The sequence below is a fragment of the Littorina saxatilis genome, linkage group LG17 (genome assembly GCF_037325665.1).
Source record: "Littorina saxatilis isolate snail1 linkage group LG17, US_GU_Lsax_2.0, whole genome shotgun sequence".
Classification (NCBI taxonomy): Eukaryota; Metazoa; Mollusca; class Gastropoda; order Littorinimorpha; family Littorinidae; genus Littorina; species Littorina saxatilis.
The window spans coordinates 2,371,114-2,388,339 of record NC_090261.1 but is presented as its reverse complement, the minus strand read 5'-3'; the positions used below and the strand labels follow the sequence as shown (position 1 = coordinate 2,388,339).

The window sequence follows — 17,226 nt, the reverse complement described above, 5'->3', positions numbered from 1 at the left end:
GCGGCCCGCCAGCTCAGCAATTAGCGACATAACAACACTCGGGTCACAGTAAATAGCGCACGCCTTAAAGGACCTGTACAGCAGTATACAAGCTTGAGAACTGGAAAGAGAGAATGTTTTATGTCCTACAGGCTAAATATTTCGCCTCTTTTAAGGACAAGATATGGGTTATATGATTCGAGTTTTACGCCCTCACGGCTTTTGACGAGATACACAAGTGTATGCGTGTTTAGGTGGTATCAGCCATCTGCACTTATGGCAGAATGACCAAGATCAGCTTTTACGTGCCATTATGGTGACACGGGGGTGGGACATGGCTTCCGTCTCTGGGTCTGCACATAATAAAATTGACCCATGTCCGTCCTGGCCCGAATTCGAACCTGCGACCTCTCGACCACTAGTCCAGTGCTCTACCAACCTGCGACCTCTCGACCACTAATCCAGTGCTCTACCAACCTGCGACCTCTCGACCACTAATCCAGTGCTCTACCAACCTGCGACCTCTCGACCACTAGTCCAGTGCTCTACCAACTTGAGAACTAAGAAAGAACTCAGTTGAAATACCTTGCCTCTGTTTGTACAGAGATCATAAAACGACACCTGATTTCCTGCATCAGCGTAAGATGAGACTGTTGCCCTTTGCGTTTCTACATCGTTAAGACAAGTTTGTTTTTGTTTTGACCCATCTGCCAGGAACTTGTATTGCTCTTGTGATCTTTCTGGTAGTCTTCCATCGAGCGAAGGTGAAACTAGCTCTTGTGATCTTTCTGGTAGTCTTCCATCGAGCGAAGGTGAAACTGGTGCGCTTAAAGTTAGTGGCATGTCTCGCTCCTTATAGATTTGTTTGTTTGATGGGTTTGAGTTCAGGGAGGTGTTGCGGTAGAAGCGTATTAAGTTTTAACATTTCTTTCCAATGAGCTGATTCACGTATAAGTTTGAAAAACAACAACAATGATATGAATAGCAGCAGAACGTCTGTTCGTGTTAAAACTCATAAGAAGAAGACATTCTGCAAATGACAGGGCTCAATAATGAAGGGAGGTAAGCCCTCTAAATATAGACTCGTTTTCGAGCTTCTTCTTCTTCTTCTTCTTCTTCGTTCATGTGCTGAAACTCCCACGTTCACCTATGTTTTTGCACGAGTGGATTTTTACGTGTATGACCGTTTTGACCCCACCATTAAGGCAGCGCTTGTCTCCCCTCTTCTGATTTTTCAGGTACCACACATACAATTCGTGTTAATTTAAACATGATCTATGCAAGCGGCAACTTTGCAGCAAACAATCAGTTAGCGTCGAACAGCAGCTTTAAACGCGTGAAAAGAAAACTGCATGGCAGCACTGACTGCCGGTTTGTGGTTGCAGTGCTCGAGATGATGAAAATGGACGGGGCAAAGAGGGGCTTAACTTGAGAGAATAACAAGTGAAAACAACGCGTCTGAGTCTCGCCTGTTGCCCTGCTAAACTGCTTGTTCCATCAGGCTCAACAACTAACAATGCATGGTGTGTGTGTGTGTGTGGTGTGTGTGTGCGTGTGCGTGTTTATGTGGGAGTGTGTGTGTATGCCAGCGAGCGCGCGTGCGTGCGTGCGCGCGCGTAAGAGAGAGCCGGTGAGAGTAAGAATGAGAGAGACAGAGACAGGGACAGAGAGAGAGAGAGAGAGAGAGAGAGAGATACTAACAGATCCAGAGACATAGACTACAGAGAGAGAAAGAGACTACATGACTGGGAGTGTTGTGCTAATGACAGGTGCACAATTATTTTCCTGGTGCCAGCCCGTGTGTGTGTGTGTGTGTGTGTGTGTCTGTGAGTGTGTGTGCGTGTGTGTGTGTGTGTGTTTGAGTGCACTGAGCGATATATATATATATATAATGTGATGAGATTTTTTTTCTTGGTTTCTTGGCAACGCTTCTCTGCATGATGACACTTTGAATCGACATCGTGAAGTTGATTTATGTTTAGCGGTATCGAGCATATTAATCACAATCGGATCACTTCCAAGTCATAATGGCATTTTAATCAAAGACATACACGAAGCCAGCGCAAACCGTGAACTCAACCGAGCGGGTTAGAGAGAGAGAGAGAGAGAGAGAGAGAGAGAGAGAGAGTGTGTGTGTGTCTGTCTGTCTGTCTGTCTGTCTGTCTGTCTGTGCATGCAAACGCGCGTGTGTCTAAACTCAGTGTGGACCGTGTGCACCAGTTCAAAAGCTAAACTTGACCAGTTTTAAACAAATGAAAACAATATTATTGTTGCGAACATGAACTATTGTTACTGACTGGGTAACAGAAAGTTTCGGGTGCATTTGTCTGCATGGAAACTGACGCTGTTCAAATGTTTGGTACAAGGAAACATTAGGCACTAATGCATGCTGTCCGCGCCGTGTGTTTGCCCAAATCGATGTTCGGCTGCACTTTAAAAATACATATGCAACAGAAGCGTAGGATTCAAAAACTTACCAGGTTGAAATAGTGAATACTACGCTTGCGTTCCATCAAGCTGAACGAACACACGCAGAAGACAGAACCGACACTTACACAAGTAATGACAATGAATCGTTTAATTCATTCCGTAGATATGTCTACTGCCCGCAAAGTGAAGTTGGTAAGGAAAATCAATATTATTTATGGCCACCTACCTGGCATATTCTCCTTCCCTCCACATTAGGCGCTCCCAAAATAACACGTGGGAATGAGATAGTTGATAGCGTTACGGCTCACACACCACGCGGGGATAGAAAATGGGAAAACGCGTTGTTGCTGTCTTTCCGCTGATGGAGATAATACGTGTAGCCGCTGCCGCAGAGGGTGATGTATTGTGAGGGCGATGCAGACACGACGTAGGCAGACTGTGGCGGGCCATGCGGCAGGTTGCGGCACGGCAGCGTGCTGACTGACTGACGCCTCACTGTCCGTTGGTGTGGAGAGCACGACTGACTCGTTCACTGTCGGATCCAGCGTGTCTCTCCGCACAGCGAAACGAGGGGAACGCGCGTGACTTGGCCTGAGACTTGCGTACTTCATCGTATCCTTGCTGTCTGGCTGCGGCAGGGATTTACGTTGTTCGCCCCTCATCTTTTGCCTATCATGCTCACTCATGCGTGAGGTATCAGGGAAATCATCACCTCCCCCAGTCCCTGTAGATGCTTTCCCAGCCAACACTGAAACGCCAAGAGAGTGATAGATGTATGTCTGTGTTTGTGTGTGTATCCGGCCTCGGTTAGTATGTCTTACTCTGTCTATGCTCAGCATCAGTAGCAATGCCATGCAATTTATATACCGGGAACGTAGAATTTATTTCAAACTCATTTTGCATTCATTTTACTGATTATACGCCAATGATGCGGAAAAAAAACCATATGCTTGATTTAAGTCGTTTATTAACGTGCCGGCCGCCAAGCTACTGTTTCCTCTCAGTTTCCACCTTTCTTTGCAGCTCTTGCCACGTCACTGAGCAATACTAGTTATAGAGATCCGCAACATTCATACCGTGCTGTCAAGTTTGACACAGTAGCCTGGTGATGTTATGGGTGAGATTCAATGACCACTAAATTGTGCCGGTGATAGGAGGCACCAAGGTTGTTGCTCCGTCAGTGAGTGTGAGTGGTTCAGGACAGCTCCTCCTGTGGGACTGACACTGATGGAAGGGGGGTCATTGCCACTATGGTCTGCAAAGTGCATGCTTGATGCTATGCAAAGTTCACACATACACACGCACATACACACACATACACACACATACACACACGGCTACACACACACGCACGCACACAAACACACACACACACACACATACACACACACACACACACACACACACTTTGGCACACACGCAGCGGCGTGCAAGTTTACAGCTACAGCGGCTATCACACTAAACATTCGCAGCATGCATGAACTGTTGCCAGCACTTTACTTGTAACAAGATTCAGGCGGCAATCTATTGAGTGTGTGCTGCAGAAACAAACACAAAAAGTAAGAAAAGATGTTTAACAGAAAGGATGTTTTTCGTGCACACTCACAATTGACACGGTGCCAGGTTAAGAAGCGGTTCACTAATGATGATTTGACATACCTTACAACAGTCTTGTATCATGGTTCTAAAGCACTATCTAACCAAAGAGTTGGAGTTGGAAATCATGTTCTGTCTCGGTGGAGGACTCTGGCTTTCTTCAAGCTTTGACTCTTACCGTGTATCACCCTGCGTTATGCTGCTCTTCACTAAACCTCCAGAACGTCGGGAAGCTAATGGGGAATATATGTAGAGGTTACATGCTCAGTTTCAGTGAATATTAAAAATAATGGTCGAAGTTTAGCGGATCATGAAAAATGCGAGCTTCAGCGAGCAACGTTTCAATTCAGGTATGTGTGTATTTCATGTTTGAGGCAATGCGTCGTAACTTGCAGTTCTCTCGGTAAATATATGTTCTGATAGTATTATCGGCGACTCGCAACATGGTTTTGTAGAAACAGCTATGTGAAACATCTACCTCGGTACTTATTTTTTTTTAATTTTTTTTACATTTAGTCAAGTTTTGACTAAATGTTTTAACATAGAGGGGGAATCGAAACGAGGGTCGTGGTGTATGTGTGTGTGTGTGTCTGTCTGTGCGTGTGTGTGTGTAGAGCGATTCAGACCACACTACTGGACCGATCTTTATGAAATTTGACATGAGAGTTCCTGGGTATGATATCCCCGAACCTTTTTTTTCATTTTTTTGATAAATGTCTTTGATGACGTCATATCCGGCTTTTCGTGAAAGTTGAGGCGGCACTGTCACGCTCTCATTTTTCAACCAAATTGGTTGAAATTTTGGTCAAGTAGTCTTCGACGAATCCCGGACTTCGGTATTGCATTTCAGCTTGGTGACTCAAATATTAATTAATGACTTTGGTCATTAAAAATCAGAAAATTGTAAAAAAAAAATAAAAATTTATAAAACGATCCAAATTTACGTTCATCTTATTCTCCATCATTTGCTGATTCCAAAAACATATAAATATGTTATATTTGGATTAAAATCAAGCTCTGAAAATTAAATATATAAAAATTATTATCAAAATTAAATTTTCGAAATCAATTTAAAAACACTTTCATCTTATTCCTTGTCGGTTCCTGATTCCAAAAACATATAGATATGATATGTTTGGATTAAAAACACGCTCAGAAAGTTAAAACAAAGAGAGGTACAGAAAAGCCTGCAATCCTTCTTCGTGCAACTACTACCCCGCTCTTCTTGTCAATTTCACTGTCTTTGCTGTGAGCGGTGGACTGACGATGCTACGAGTATACGGTCTTGCTGCGTTGCATTGCGTTCAGTTTCATTCTGTGAGTTCGACAGCTACTTGACTAAATGTTGTATTTTCGCCTTACGCGACTTGTTTCTCTTTCTTGTCCCGACGCTTGTACCTTGTCCCAATATGCTTTCACGCCGCCCCGTCCCAGTACCACACCTGAATTTCGATCCGCTGCCAGACTTGTCGATTTTTACAGACACTCCAGGGAAGGATGTCAGGTCGCTGCGGTGGGCTACCCTCTGAAGATGACACTGCACTGCTGCCGAGTCACTTCGACGGTGTTCAGTATTGGTCCTGTTCCTGGCCAGGGACACAGGCACCGCTACCTATTGTTAAGTCGCGGAGCCAGACTGAGTGAGCGTCTCCTCAGAGAGGAGACCGCCACTGCGTCCTTCCGTTGACCCCCCAGAGCATCACACGCTGGCAGCAGAAGTACTAGGAATGGATGGAACAGGAACACCGAGACCAAGGTCACCATGAAAGCACTGAGCATGAAGGGTCACAAGAGCCGAGACCAGTTTCATTTTTGCGCTTTCTTCGTCAACCAGCGTTTTGGACGGACACCTGAGCACCCTCACAATCGCATTCGTGAAGTAAATGATACTCGGCTGTGTGGTCCCAGCCTTCCCATTGGAACCATAGCACGTCCACTCTGGGTAGGAGCCGGCCGAAGTCTTTCAAAGAAGATGTAGTACATTTTGTCGGAAGAGGGTAATTTTGGCTCCCTCGGTCGTACATTTACGTGTTTAAGCGTATCGGATTGAGTCGGATGGATAAAGCGCATGAGCGGTACGACGACGACGACGACGACGACGATGAAGAAGAAGAAGAAGAACATGTCATGAGCTTCATACATCCGCCTGACACATGCTGCTGTCCGGCAGGAAGGTTCTCCACAGGGCCGTACAGCTTGTCCCTCACTGCGGTGTCGGAAGGTTCTCCACAGGGCCGTACAGCTTGTCCCTCACTGCGGTGTCGGAAGGTTCTCCACAGGGCCGTACAGCTTGTCCCTCACTGCAATGTCGGAAGGTTCTCCACAGAGCTGTATCGTCCCTCACTGCAATGTCGGAAGGTTCTCCACAGGGCCGTACAGCTTGTCCCTCACTGCAATGTCGGAAGGTTCTCCACAGGGCCGTACAGCTTGTCCCTCACTGCAATGTCGGAAGGTTCTCCACAGGGCCGTACAGCTTGTCCCTCACTGCAATGTCGGAAGGTTCTCCACAGGGCCGTACAGCTTGTCCCTCACTGCAGTGTCGGAAGGTTCTCCACAGGGCTGTACAGCTTGTCCCTCACTGCAGTGTCGGAAGTCCAGAGGTGAGCCCTCTGGTGTTGGTGCCCTTGATGTCCTCGCCTTGTCCTGTGCTGTGAAGACGACGGAGCTCCCCACTTGGTCTCATTATCTGGCCCGACAGCCTAAGTAGCATACACGTCGCCACCCACCACAAAATAAGCACTGGACGAGAAAAATACTCTAACTGTAACTTTCGCACAGGCATTGAAACACGGGCTGTCTTGACAACTCTCTGAGCCTGTGGGAAAGAGCGAGATGGGGCACAAGAGATAGGGAGGCAGAAGGGGCGCAAACGCAGAAGAGGTGGATTTCATTGGGAGCATTGAGGGGCAAGGGCAGGTGGAAGTACAGAACAATGGCAGTCTGTAAAATGTGTATGGAATTCTGGAAAGAATAGCTAAAGAGAAGGTAAAGCGTTGAATACATATGTGTCTCTATACATACGAACTGACGTGCAACAAACTGGAATCGTTGTTCTGTATAGCGGAATTCAGGTTGGGTGTGTCGCTTGGGGTTGTGGGGTCTTCTCCCGCAGACAAGGAAACAAATGACAAATCCGGCCATAGCGCCATGGCCGGTGAAAACTGATCGCGATGTGACAAGTCTGCTCAGATAACGAACTTACCGGTCGCCATCATCGAGTGTCTCAAGAACCCCTAACACCCCCCCCCCCCCCCCACCCTCCCCACCCCCTCTCCGCCCCCCCCCCCCCTCCCCGGCCCCTCCTATCCTTCTTTCTCCCAGCCCTTTCTATGATGACTGTACGATGGGGCGGCGATGCCAGTCCCTTGACTGATCGATGGGGCGGCGATGCCAGTCCCTTGACTGATCGATGGGGCGGTGATGCCAGTCCCTTGACTGATCGATGGGGCGGCGATGCCAGTCCCTTGACTGATCGATGGGGCGGCGATGCCAGTCCCTTGACTGATCGATGGGGCGGCGATGCCAGTCCCTTGACTGATCGATGGGGCGGCGATGCCAGTCCCTTGAGACGGGATAAAGTGCCCACTCTAACGTCAGACCCGGACATTCATGGACATTCCATCACTGACCCACAACGATTGGTGCAAAGAGGGGGAGCCATGCAGGGGTGTCGAGGCGGTGACTTACCGTGAGACCTCTCTCTGTACCTGTCCGTCTGTCTGTGTGTCTGTCTCTGTGTGTCTGTCTCTCTAGCTCTGTCTCTGTCTTTCTCTGTTTCTCTCTCTCTCTCTCTCTCTCTCTCTCTGTCTCTCTCTCTCTCTCTCTCTCTCTCTCTCTCTCTCTCTCTCTTCAGTGAAAATGTTTAAGAGACAGTCACGTTCACACATCATTCGTGAATGAAATGTCTTGTTCGATTGTTATTTTGTTAAACATTTTGTACTAATGTTAACGGATGTGTAGCTGATCGGAGCAACTTATTCCCAAATGAAAGGTATAACTATGTCAATGTAATTTTGTAATTTTTTGAGTTCTCCTTATGTAATTCCTTAAATGCACATTGTGTTGCATTCTGTACAATGTATTTCTGTATTTTATATGATTGAATTTATATTTGTAATGTGCGTCTGTCTTTATGTGTTGTATAAAGGACAGGTTGGAAGAATAGGCTTTGCCTAAAACCTTTATCCTTTTGTAATAAAGTTCTGAGTCTGAGTCTGAGTCTGAGTCTGAGTCTCTCTCTCTCTCTCTCTCTCTCTCTCTCTCTCTCTCTCTCTCTCTTTCTCTCTCTCTCTCTCTCTCTCTCTCTCTCTCTCTCTCTCTCTCTCTCTCTCTCTCTCTCTCTCGCTCTCTTCCTAGTGGGGTCTGGAAACTAACTTTGTTCTCTGAAGAAAGTTTATTTGAGGAAGAGGAGACAAGAACTGGAAGCGGAGAAAGCCGAACAGGTGCACACAAGTCTTTTTGTGTGGAATGTGTACATTACGCTTCTGGCTCCGGAACGCGTGCGCGCATTATACATCTACGAAAGTGCCTGCAGCGTAACTGATCCATCTTCTCATGCACCTGAAATTGTCAATTCATGTATTGAATCATTAACTAACAGACTTGGTCAACGTATATACCACCTGAGTATACACGATGATGTGTAGACACGCGAACAATTCAGATCACGTTGCTGAATCTCAGTTCTCATAATTAAAGGGCATACTTGAAACCATTGACCATTTATCCTGGACCGCCAACTAGCTCTCTCTCCGCTCTTTTTCTCTATTACGAGGTAGCGGCCTCTCGCATTTAGGAACCTACGCTTACATGGCCTTTCAGAAATCAGGGGGATGTCATATCCGGTGTCGATTGTAAACATGGACGAAGTTGCCGATGTAAGTTCTGAAAATGCTAAAATAAAGTCAGCTAAAGTGCATATGGAACATGTTTTTGGATGAGTTTTGTTAAGTTTAGATTGGAGTTTTGGAAAATCCAGTTCATTGTCACCTCCCATTGTCACAAATAACTGGAGCGTGCTTTCTTTTCACTGTCTTCGAATCGCAGACCTTTCAAACCGGACGCTAAGCGCCCCTAAAAGTCGAGCGTCGTAACCTCGAAGGGTCACGTGACGAGTTGGCGGTCCAGGCTATTTGGTCTATGTTGAAACAAATGGTTCAAACGGATATACATCAGCGGGATCAACGCATCACGTAGTCTCTGCGTTGCGATTGTCTTCTAGAATTCATTGCCAGGAGAGAAATATATCTTTATTTTTTTACAATATTGGCGTCGTGTGTAGGGATGAAGAAACTTGTGAGCCTGGTAATGCTACCTGGTGATTGATTATGAATGCCACGTTACATTATGCGAGGAGTTTCTCACAAGACGCCTGCTCTTCATGTTCTTACTTATAACCCTGCATTCGGGGTAGGCTGACCAGTGTAGTCATGCTAAGGCACACACAAACATAATCATTATAATGATATTACAAATAAAATAACATGTTTGCTTTCTATGACAAGGCCAAAAACATGAAGGTTGGTAGTTTGGTAACTTTTGTTTTTCATTTTTAGGATAACTGTCTCCTTCTTTTTCCTCGGCGTATGTTTTTTATTATATTTAGTCAAGTTTTGACTAAATATTTTAACATAGAGGGGGAATCGAGACGAGGGTCGTGGTGTATGTGTGTGTGTGTGTGTGTGTGTGTGTGTGTGTGTGTGTGTGTGTGTGTGTGTGTGTCTGTCTGTCTGTCTGTCTGTCTGTCTGTCTGTCTGTCTGTGCGTGTGTGTGTGTAGAACGATGCAGACTAAACTACTGGACCGATCTTTATGAAATTTGACATGAGAGTTCCTGGGTATGTTATCCTTAGATCTTTTTTTATTTTTTTGGATAAATGTCTTTGATGACGTCATATCCGGCTTTTTGTAAAAGTTGAGGCGGCACTGTCACACCCTCATTTTTTAATCAAATTGATTGAAATTTTGGCAAAGCAATCTTCGACAAAGGCCGGACTTCGGTATTGCATTTCAGCTTGGTGGCTTCAAAACTAATGAATGAGTTTGGTCATTAAAAATCGGAAACTTGTAATTAAAATTATTTTTTTATTAAACGATCCAAAAACAATTTCATCTTATTTTTCGTCATTTTCTGATTCCAAAACCATATACATATGTTATATTTGGATTACAAAAAAGCTCTTAAAATTAAAAATAAGAAAATTATGATTAAAAATAATTTTCCGAAATCGATTTAAAAACAATTTCATCTTATTCCTCGTCGGTCCCTGATTCCAAAAACATATATATGATATGTTTGAATTAAAAACAAACTCAGTAAGCTAAAAAGAATAGACATACAGAAAAGCGTGTTATCCTGCTCAGCGCGACCACTACCGCACTATTCTGCATGGCTTGTCGATTTCACTGCCTTTGCCACGAGCGGTGGACTGACGAAACTACGAGTATGTGGTCTTGGTGAAAAAAGCAGTGCGTTCAGTTTCATTCTGTGAGTTCGACAGCTTGACTAAATGTTGTTATTTCGCCTCACGCGACTTGTTTTTTATTGTCCGGAACTGGTTCGGGTTGTGTCCTCCTGATGTCGGACAGAAGCCCTCCTTGTAAAGTCTGCTAAATCGAGTTTTGTCATTTTTAATTATTTCTTGAAGGGCCAAAGAAGTTCTAGGATCGGGAGAAAAAAAATAAGGTCAAACAGAGAACCAGAAACACTGATTTTATTTTTTGTATTTTATTTTTTGTTCATGGTTTTAGGGGGTAAAGCCTAAACGTCACACTTTAGAGGCTTTCACTGAACAACAAGCTTGTGAAACACACAGGAATGGAACAAGTATAGGCACAAACTAGACTACTCACTAGAGTAAAAAACCCGTTTCTTTAAAAATAAATCTCTGTGCAGCATTTCATCAGTTCAGGCATTAAACCCTGCACTAAAATTGGCCGTTGATACAGGTTAATTATAACGTGTCATCACTAACAGGTATTTCTTTTGTTCTGCCACGTCACGGTCTTTGATGGAAATGTGTTGTTAATCAGCAAAGTAATTGGTTGAAAGGTTATTGCACGAAGAAATATCTTGAATTATTCCCCCCTCTGCTTCTTTACCTCTGTAAACTTGTAGAGCTAGTTATTTTTCGATAATGACCCAGCAACCAAACAAATAACGAGCCAGCAACAGCCTGAATCCTCGATAGTGCAATGGGTTGAGAAGCTGTTCTGTTTCGGTACTACTTTTGCGACTGAAAAGTTCCGAACGCTCTATACGTACGAAGTATACATCTCTGGAGCAAACAATACAAACATACCGCATTTAAATTAACAACTACAGGCCTGAACACATGAATCTCCATATAAAATCCATGAGTTCGGTTGTTTTCTGAATCTAGATCTGCCGTGCACAAACCGTTCATCACAAGCGAATTCCCAAGGCAAGTAACTCATACTCTAGCGACAAGAGTAGTTCCCCTTCTTTTAACGCAGTATCTTCGACAACACTGACTGCAATCCGACGGTCAGTTTTCAACAATATTTCATTTTATAAACAGATCACACGCAACCAAATGCACACATCTCATCAATTTAAACAACATAAAGCGGTTTCATACACTAGTTTCCCCAGAAAACTGAACTTCATACAGTAATTAACGTTGGAACACGGGTGCAAAAGTTCGTCTGCTAGTCCCATTTGACGAAAGAACATTATCCTAAGATAATACTAAAACATAAACAGAACACACAATATCTGCCTTTACCGCCATAGCAGAATAACAGCATATCTGTGTACTTTATTTTAGTCCAAAACAGGGAAACTGACAAGAAGTGTTAACAGAATGGAATGATTTGCACGGAACTATACAACCGCGCATTAATCGATCGCCTGCGCAGGTTGACTGGTTGAGTGATTCGGATTCGATCAAACTTTCGCACAAAAACTCCTGTTTTCTTTGAATAACTGAAGAAAGGAGGAATAAAGAGGTTACACACCTCGTCTCAGTGATTATTAAAAATAATGGTCTCAGTTCGCGGTCATGAAAAAGCTCGCTGAAGCTCGCATTTTTCATGATCCGCTAACTTCGACCATTATTTTGAATAATCACTGAGACTCGGCATGTAACCTCTACATCTTGGAGGCTAACCATGCAATGGGGGGAAAAGTTTGTGTTTTTTAGCTGTGGATCATATGTAACCCCAACCAACCCCATTTCCACCTATTTTGGCTGTGTGTAATATTCCTGAGCTCATCAGCTAATTTATTCATCATATATTATAGTGCAGCACCGGGCGTTCGGTGCGGGGAACATGGAACTAATAAAACGTACGATGTTTTCACGTGCAGTGTTTGATCACCAGCAGCCATTCTCTTCGCCTTCTCGTGCTATTACCGGTCCCTCTCAACCACTGATCACCAGCAGCCATTCTCTTCGCCTTCTCGTGCTATTACCAGTCCCTCTCAACCACTGATCACCAGCAGCCATTCTCTTCGCCTTTTCGTGCTATTACCGGTCCCTCTCAACCACTGATCACAGCTAAGCGCGGACACTGATGGAACTGCCGCTGACAGATAGAGAGCTTTCATGTTCTTCTTTTGATCAGCTGCGTCCAATTGTATCGCTGTATAATTATGTTTTGTTTGGGGAGGAAGGCCGGGGTGGGAAAGGGTAGGGTGTGTGTGTGTGCGTATGTGTGTGTGTGTGTGGGTGCGTGTGTATGTGTGTGTGCGTGTGTGTGTGCGTGTATGTATGTGTGTGTTATTTGCGTGTGTGTGTGTGTGGGGGGGGGGGGGGGAGGTGATGCCAGGCTGCATTATGATCCTCAGTTTTTGGACATTTTATGATTGAAGCAACATCTAAAAGTCTGTAGCTGATTCTCATCATAAAATCTCTTTCGCGGTGTAATTGTTGTCTACGATTTGCCATGAGGAAAAAATAATGAACAAATTATTCACTCCCCATTGTTTCTTTTGAGGTGGATTTTCTCATTTCCGCAAGTTTGAAGACTCTGTACTTCTGTCTTTATCGTGTACTGTACACCGAGAGTACACGCCCCTTGTTCCCCCCCCCCCCCCCCTTGTTTCCCCATGAGACCCCTCAGTTCCTATTGTCATTGACTTGATCAGCTGCTGCCAACAGTGGCAACTTGTGACAGACTAATCATTGTTGTTGACGTGTACCGCACGGAGTCGTTGACGTTGTCCGTAATGACTATGTACACCATCGGCACAGCAGATGAAGAGGTCTGTACAGGTGGTGTTTATTTGCATCCAATTAACAGCGGTTGTCGCCCCTTGTTGTTGTGCGCTTGATGGAGTCATATTGTTGGGGCGAATGACCTCCCCTCAGTGATTTCCCATGGGTTGTTGATTACTGAGTCTGTTTAAGATGATGTTATAGGCAAGGATATAAGTCTTTGTCTGCTTGTTTGAGATAAATCAGTTCATTGTGTGCCTGATGCGGCCACACGTAGGAGGGGGAGTTCCGCTGAGTGGGAGAGAGGGTTTGTCTTTTTGTTTTGTTTTTTTTGGGCGGGGAATTGGGTGGTAGTGGAGTTTGATTGGGGAACGAGGAGGAGGATGACATGTTGCCTGTGATTAGCCGTTGTCCACTTGTCAGTCCTGCAAAGCCGACAAAGAACTGACAGGTGAGTGAGGGGGGGGGGAGAGACGGACAGGTGCAGACGGACTCGATCACATTCTGTCAGCTTCACGAAGTACAACATACAAAACATTCAAACAACACTTTTCCCCTTTCTTCGATGAGGCGACTTAGAAACCTGTGTGAACTTCTGCACACGACGCCTTAGAATTATCATTTTATCCATCCTGCAGGGCAAAGAAGAAAGGACTTCCTCCGCACGCTCAGTATCGTCCTCACGTCGATATCGCAGATATGCCTGCTGTACTGAATCAATCATTCAAAAACGGTGCGCATTATCTATATATATATACGACTAGTGTCTGTGTGTCTGTGTGTCTGTGTGTGTGTCTGTCTGTGCGCGATGCACGGCCAAAGTTCTCGATGGATCTGCTTCAAATTTGGTGGGCTTATTCAGAGAGACCCCGGACACAACCTCATCGATGAGATATTTCAACACGTGCTCTCAGCGCGCAGCGCTGAACCGATTTTGGTTCCACCTCAGCTACCCGGGCCCCCATACCGACACACCATAGCCGCTACACCACATCACAACGCCAAAGTTCTCGGTGGATCTTTTTCAAATTTGGACACCGTATTCAGCTACACCCCGGACACAATATCATCGATGAGATATTTCAACACGTGCTCTCAGCGCGCAGCGCTGAACTGATTTGGGTTTTTGTGTTCATTTCACCATTATAAGTAACTCTTCCTTATCTTCTCCAGTGTTTGGCGTTTATCTCCCTTCCTTCGTGTGGCTTTCCCGTTTGTAACTTACTATTACTATTTTTAGAATGTCACTGCGCTGTCCACTGCGCTGTCCACAACGCTTCCCTTGCACCCGTAAGTTGTTCTTACTGTCAAAGTGAAAAGGTCGAATCAATTTATAGCCACGCGAAAAATACACTCTCACCTATCTCTATATATTTATAGATACAGATATGCATATATATATACGGCTTCTCTGTGTGTGTGTGTGTTTGTGTGTGTGTGTGGGCAAAAACCTGTGTATTGTAGAGTTCTGTTTGTGATGTGGTCTAGCGGCTATTGTCTGTCTGCCCTCTGCCCTCGGGCAAATTCTTGATTGCCTGCTGCAATGAAAAACAACAACATAAACTTGCCAATCTCACCAGTCTCGCTCAAGTGCAAATAAGATGCACTATACCAGAGGCAACAACGGAAGGTGTCATCAGACCCATCCCACTCTCTGAAGACCTTGATAAACTTCAACAATCTCTTGAGAAAGTAAAATCTCTTCAGCGGTTAAAAAACCAGAAGGGGGAACTTACTCAAGCTGTCAAAATCACTTTTTTTAAAGAAAACGCTACCAGATACAGTGAAGATAGTGAAAACCTTCTTTGCTGTCGAACCCTATGTGGCCCCAGTCAGAAGGTGTACTAAGTGCCAGAGATTGGGACATGGCTCCAAACAATGTAAAGCCAGACAAGACAAATGCCCAAGATGCGGTCAAAAGAAAGACCACCCAGTTGACAACTGTCCAAATGACAAACACTGCCTAAACTGTGGCGGTCCCCACTCGGCAGCTTACTTAGGCTGTCCTGAGCTAGTGCTCCGAAGAACAGCAAACAAAATCCGAGCAGCCAAATACATCCCATATGCAGAAGCAATAAGAAGAGCAAAGTTTGAAATAATGAAAAAACAAAAGAAAGACCCAGATACATCTAATGACTCTGATTCAGAAGTCGATGAGTGCTGGGTGCTGAAAATGGCAGGGGGGAAAAGTGCTCCTCGCGGTGCCAGCAAAGCAAAGAGAAACCTGGCTACCTCCCCAGCTTTCGTGGCTGAGATTGAAAAACAGGATTATAGCACTATCTGGCCAGAACCAACAACAAGCCGCATACGCACAGGAAATCAAGGCGGACCAAGCAACCCTCGTAGTGAAAACCCCATTTCAGAGCAAAATATCGCCCGCCAGAGACCTGGACAAAGAACTGACATAAACCCTATTAATAATGAGGCTACTGTTGCCCAGAAACTAAAATCAACACACAATGTAAAAAAGGCCCCCACAAAAGCAGCAGACAAAACAAAGACAAACAAACAGCCAACAACAAACAATGAGAAAAAGGTTGCTGATGCAGAATCTCAAACTTCCCCCACACACGATTATGATGACTTGTTCATGGATGAACCAAAGTTGATGATTGTTGAGGAGGATGAAACACAAAACACACCAAAGCCACAGTCCGAAGACTGCCTCAGACAACATATTCTAAAAGAAAGCTATGCAAAGATGAAGATGATGAGCGCCGAGAACTGCGGTGAGGTGTTCAAATTCGTCACTGGCATCCTAGCTGCACTTATTGAAGCAAAAACGAATGAAAGCCCCGAAAATGTTCTGACACTTCTGACAGGGCTATATACTGAAATATTTAAGCCAAAGGAAAATCCAACTCCACCAGCCTTAAATAAGATACTTTCCACTCAATGCGCTCTTCTCGGCATTCAGGGAGGCAGATCTGTAACAGAGTCTCAACCCCTTGACAACACAATGACATAGAGAGTTGAGGGGCAGATCAAACGGTCACAACAGACTTTAGGTCTTCTGTGATTGAAATGGATTCAAGAATAAATATACTGCAGTGGAACTGTCGTTCCCTTAACACTGCTCTACCGTACCTTATTAATTATCTTAACCAAAACAACATGTTCAATGTATTATTGATACAGTCCCCACTCTGTCATGCGGGAAAACTCCCCTTCATATCTGGTTTCTTTTACCCACCCGTCACAGATTATCAGGTTGATGATACGAGCGGAGCACAAACTATCAAGTACACAGTAACCTATGTCAGAGACAATCTGAAGTACAATGTTCACCCAACCCCTGTTCCGGCCGACACAAAAATACATTCAAACCTAGTTGAACTTCTGCTGAATGATGGCCCATCCATCTTCTTATTAAACATATATAACAGAAACATTACCAAAGGCCCGATTTTCAGCTGGCTCCCAGAGCTCGACGGAAGACGCACCTGGGTGATCGGAGGAGATGTTAATGGCCGAAACCCCCTGTGGGATGCCAACTTCCCCGATCAGACATGTGCCGTGGGAAAGAGCCTTGCCACCTATATAACGCAATCAAATGTGTACTTACTAAATGACGGATCAGCAACCAGAATACCCGATATCTCAAACCAACACCCCTCCGCCATTGACATAACCTTGGTTAGTCCCACTCTCGGATTAACAACGGACTGGTGCGTTGTGTCAGATAAATTAAAAAGCGACCACTTACCAATCATGATATCCATTATTGGGAAATCACCACACACAGAGCCAGGCCCAAAAGCCTTAAAATACAATTATAAAAAGGCGGACTGGGCAGTTTTCAAGGACGCTGTCACTAAGTCTGCCGATGCACATACCCTCTTGGATGGCAATCCAGAGTCCCAAGAAAGTATCGACAACAAATATAAACAGCTAAGATCAAACCTGCTGAATGCAATGGAATTGTCAATCCCCAAAACAAAACCTTTTATCGGACCCAGTAGAACTGATCAGAGCCCATGGTGGACAGAAGAATGCAGAACAGCCATCAGGTTAAAAAGAACTGCAAAAGAGAAGTATGA

The 17,226-nt window shown here is 44.8% G+C and overlaps 1 protein-coding gene across 1 annotated transcript in view; it reads right to left on the bottom strand.

The window, feature by feature from the left end:
- LOC138953596 (apoptotic enhancer 1 protein-like) overlaps positions 1 to 3,065 on the bottom strand; it is a 48,659-nt gene extending 45,594 nt beyond the window's left edge. Inside the window, exon 1 of the mRNA XM_070325455.1 lies at positions 2,636 to 3,065. The gene's annotated coding sequence lies outside the window, so the exon portion shown is untranslated. The remainder of the gene's footprint in view (positions 1 to 2,635) is intronic.
- Between the last annotated feature and the right edge of the window lie 14,161 nt (positions 3,066 to 17,226).